The 4,904-nt window shown below is 47.2% G+C and overlaps 1 non-coding gene across 1 annotated transcript; it reads left to right on the forward strand.

The window, feature by feature from the left end:
• The first annotated feature begins 913 nt into the window (after positions 1-913).
• LOC136385095 (U6 spliceosomal RNA) lies at positions 914-1,020 on the forward strand. The gene has a single exon (XR_010747708.1). It is a non-coding gene; the product is annotated as a U6 spliceosomal RNA (small nuclear RNA).
• Positions 1,021-4,904: the final 3,884 nt, after the last annotated feature.

Raw genomic sequence — 4,904 nt, forward strand, 5'->3', positions numbered from 1 at the left:
TGTACAGAGCACACTGGTGGAATCTGACGGAGAGCTGTCTGTGAATGGTAGAGTCAGGGGCTACTCCAGGGGTCCCCAAACTTTTTACACAGGGGGCCAGTTCACGGTCCCTCAGACCGTTGGAGGGCCGGACTATAAAAAAAAACTATGAACAAATCCCTATGCACACTGCACATATCTTATTTTAAAGTAAAAAAAGAAAACGGGAACAAATACAATATTTAAAATAAAGAACAAGTAAATTTAAATCAAGAAACTGACCAGTATTTCAATGGGAACTATGGGCCTGCTTTTGGCTAATGAGATGGTCAATGTGCTCCTTTCATTGACCACCAATGAAAGAGGTGCCCCTTCCGGAAGTGCAGCAGGGGCCGGATAAATGGCCTCAGGGGGCCGCATGTGGCCCGCAGGCTGTAGTTTGGGGACCCCTGGGCTACTCCTTCCAGCAGAGGGGACTTGAGCTAGAATGAGATCACACTAGACTCAGTAGGTGGAAAGACTTGATGCGTGAACAGGATGAGGAGGGCATCCTCGATCCTCCAGGGTGCCAGGCGGCAAAGGCAGGGAGGTGGGAAAGGGTGGAGAGATCAGGAGCGCACAGCTGGTTGGGAAGAGGGTTTGCAAAAAGCAGTGATGGGAAATAGGCGGAGCGAAAGGCTCACGCTGCTGAGAACCCCAATGCCCGGCTGAAGGCGGCTTCCTTCTACAGCCAGTGTGGAGTTTGAGAAGGTGTTGGGGCTTTTACACAAGTTGGAAGGTGTCCAGTTCCTTGACTTGCTTATGTGGTCAATACACAGTATTGGAAGAGACCATCTGAGGTGAGCTTCTGTGCCCTCACCCCCGCATGGCTCTCTCCTAAGGCACTTAAATGAGTTGTTCAAGGAAGGAAGTGAGTTAGAAATGGGACGTGGTCATGCTCACTTCGGCAGCACACATACTAAAATTGGAACAATACAGAGAAGATTAGCATGGCCCCTGCGCAAGGATGACACGCAAATTCGTGAAGCATTCCATATTTTTACGGAGGACAATTTGACTTTGGGTGATGGGTATGCAACATAACCGAATGTCAAAATAACCTGGAGATGTTTTCTCTGAACGTATATGTACCCTGATTTATCCATGTCACCCCTTAAAATTAATTAAAAAAAAAAAGAGTATAAAAAAGAAATGGGATGTTGTCTCAAGGAGGCTAAAACCAGATCTTTAGACCATTACACCCCACTGTCTAAGCCCAGCCAAGAGCTCAATGTGGGGGTGTCAGCAGGAGGTCAGCATGACTTCTGGAGAAGAGCCCTGTCGCCAGCAGCCTCAATGCCAGTGGCCTCTTCTGCCCCCTGCCATAAGGAAGGAAAGAAACCCTGGCCATGGACCCGGATTCGGGAAGCTTTACTTGGCAGCCTCTGCTTTTTGTCACAGACGTTTATAAAGCCTTGTAAGCAATGGCCCCTAGAGCCTTTTCTTCCAAGAGCAGAACAGATGCCTCTTCCTGAGCACGCGCTTCGGGACTGTGCAGCTGACCTGCATCTGATCAAGGACAGAGGCGGCTGGGACCGGGGCTGGGTTTCCACTAGGGAAGCCAGAGGCTCATCTGCGTGCCCTATAAAATGAAGCAGCCCATATTGGGAGTTGGGAAGAAGTTTAATAATAGTAAACAAACTTCCTTGGAAAGGGTTGACCTAAAGGGGAACTGGCTATTAGGAAGAGAGAGGAAAAAAAAAAACAAAAAACCCCCCCCACCACCACTGCTTTTATAGTAACCCTGCTCAGTCTATAATAAGAAAAACCTCTCTTCTGTGTAAATGACCTTCTAAAGTGAGTCACCCAAGCCCCAGCTCCCAACCCTTAGCCCAGGAAGCAGAAGTATAATGGAGCAGTCAGGTGTAAATTATAGGAGCCCGTCAGGGCAGGAAGCAAGGAGAGTTATAATAGTAGAGTAAATTAATTTCACATAAGTGGTATTAGCAGTAAAATAAATAGCAGTCCCACCACTAACCCTGTCTGGAATGCTGAGTGTCTGTCCCCTGCCAAGGAGACAGAAAAACCTAATGGCTGAGCAGGAATCAGGTCATGACATAGTTGCCTACCCACCTCTTAAAAACAACTCCTTTGGAAATATAAGGCAGAAAAATGTTTTTACCCACTGAGGACTCAAACGGGGATAATACGTAGGGGGGGAAAGGTGCCTCCCATTGCTGGCTCAGTCACCTTTTATGGTGGCACAATGTCCCCTGGGCAAACGAAAGCCTAAATGCAACCTGAATGGGGGGGAGGGGTTGCCCAGGGTTTGGAGTAAATTGGGGGCAATGAGTTCTAAGGATGGACCCATCAGGAGCTTCCATTCCAGGCTGAGTACATGTTGGTTTTATTTTTAAATTGTCAGCCTCCTGTTTGTTGGTTTGAGCTTTTTAAGGCTTCTGCCCCCTCTCACAATTTGAAAGTGACCTCTGTTCAGGGAAGCGAAGTGCTGGTTCTCTGAGACCTCAGAGGCTTGGGGTTGTGGTGGGGAGACCAGGCTGGGGCACAGTCAAGCCAAGGAAGGCCAGCTGGAATTCCAACTCAGGCTCCTGCTCCTAAGATCAGTCGCATTTTATGGAGTTGCCGTGAGGACTAAACTAAATGATATCAAAAGCGAAAAGCGCCTCGTCCAAGTTCTGACCTGGTGAAGATGAATATATGAGTAAGTGGCCGCTCTCTGGTCTCCCCATCCCCCACCCTATAAAACAGTGGAGCCAAAGGGCAGTATCCATATGGCATGCTATTCAAAGGCGGCTATACCAACATCACAGTCTGGCTGTGCTGAGGAGAATTGCCTGCCCTCTGGGTAATTCCCAGCCAGAACCTCCAGGTGCTTCAGGAGCCTGTGCTTCTCACCCTCTGCAATGGTTTAAATCTTGAGCTAAGTCAGGAAGAACTTGCCACCATAGGCAGCAGGAGGTTGGTGGGAGGAGGAACATTCTTATGAATCTTTTAACCAGGGATTCCTAAAAATTCTGACTATACCCACGTGGGTGAGGCCAAAGAACACCAGTGTGCGGTCTGTTCCACATCTCTCCTGAGTGATCACTAAGGGGGTGGGGTTTACAGGAAGGAGGTAAGAATTGCAGAAGAACCAAATGAATATGTCACGCTGAACTTGTTGAACATGCAACACACATTACTTTCTGTTTCTGTGGAAAGAGAAGAACTTCACATTATACTCTTGATTTCACATCATAAATCAATGGCCTATGGTCTCAAAAATAACTCAACTAATTCTATTATACTAACTTTGTTTGTAAGATGAAAGTTATTAGAATAACACAGGAATTTATTAAAATAGCACAGGCGAACAAGCCACCAATGTTCCTAAATAGTATGATGACCATTCATGCCAGGTGACCCAGAATTTCCTCTTTTGAGCTCTGAAAATTCTGCATCCTGGCAAAATCCCAGTTCTGAGCAAACTGCTGCAGCTGGCCACCCTACCGCACAAGCAGGTGGTAAGAGGTCAGGTCTCTATGTCCTTTAGCAATAAGAATATATGCGTGGCTACTTATTAAACTGCAGTTCATTTATACTTAACATGGAGATAGTAGACAAGTTATAGCCAAAAATATTCAGGACAAACCAAAGTCTCTCATCAGATTAAAATGGATAATGACGGCACAAAACCAATAATAATTTATAAATAAAAGTATGAATAACAGCAATCAGAAACCACAACAGCTCATAACAACTCCTGAAGAACTAAAAATCATCCTTCCAAAAACTGGAGGAATTCTACCTATGTAAAGTAGGTGTGCAATAACAAAATTGAGTCTTAGTAAACCACGTGGACACTAATTTTAGTTTATGAATACCACATATCTGTGGTTACTGGCAAGTAGCCTTTAATTGTACATGAAGAGCAAAGACCAAGGAACGTGTATGAGTCACCTGAGTTACATTCCCCAGTCCCTTCACCGTCATCGGTATGACACCCAGTCGCACCAAGATGTCACAGCCCACCCCAGGAGAGTCACTGTTTTAACTCATTTAATAAATGAGAAAACCAGGGCCCAGAGAGGTTAAATGACTTCAACCAAGATATGGTTAGGGAGACCCTCCCCCAAATTTTCTGGTATTATAGGGTTATGTTAGGAGGCAGAGTTGTAAGGTTTTTAGATATTTAGTCTGTCCTATTTAGTCACCCCCTCCAGATACCTCTAAAATAGGGAAAGAGGATTAATTCAGTTGACCCCAAAAAAGATATGTTGAAGTTCCTACCCCCGGTACCCTTGAATGTGACCTTATTGGGACATAGAGACCATGCAGATGTAATCAAGCTACAAGGAGGTCATTAGGTTGGGCCCTAAGCCAATGCCTGATGTCCTTACAAGGACACGCACCGCACACAACACACCCACGTGAAGACACGAACGCAGAGGAAGCACGCACACACACCCACGTGAAGACATGGACGCGGAGGAAGCACACACATGCACCCACGTGAAGACACAGACGCAGAGGAAGTGCACACACGCATCCACGTGAAGAAACAGATGCAGAGGAAGCGCACACACGCACCCACGTGAAGACACAGACACAGAGGAAGCGCACACACGCACCCACGTGAAGACACAGACGCGGAGGAAGCACACACACGCACCCACGTGAAGACACGGACGCAGAGGAAGTGCACATGCACCCACGTGAAGACACGGATGCAGAGGAAGCGCACACGCACCCACGTGAAGACACGGATGCAGAGGAAGCACACACACACCCACGTGAAGACACGGATGCAGAGGAAGTGCACACGCACCCACGTGAAGACACAGACGCAGAGGAAGCGCACACACACACACACCCATGTGAAGACACGGACGCAGAGGAAGCGCACACACGCACCCACGTGAAGACACGGACGCAGAGGAAGCGCA

The sequence above is a fragment of the Saccopteryx leptura genome, chromosome 13, assembly GCF_036850995.1.
Source record: "Saccopteryx leptura isolate mSacLep1 chromosome 13, mSacLep1_pri_phased_curated, whole genome shotgun sequence".
NCBI classification, from domain to species: Eukaryota; Metazoa; Chordata; class Mammalia; order Chiroptera; family Emballonuridae; genus Saccopteryx; species Saccopteryx leptura.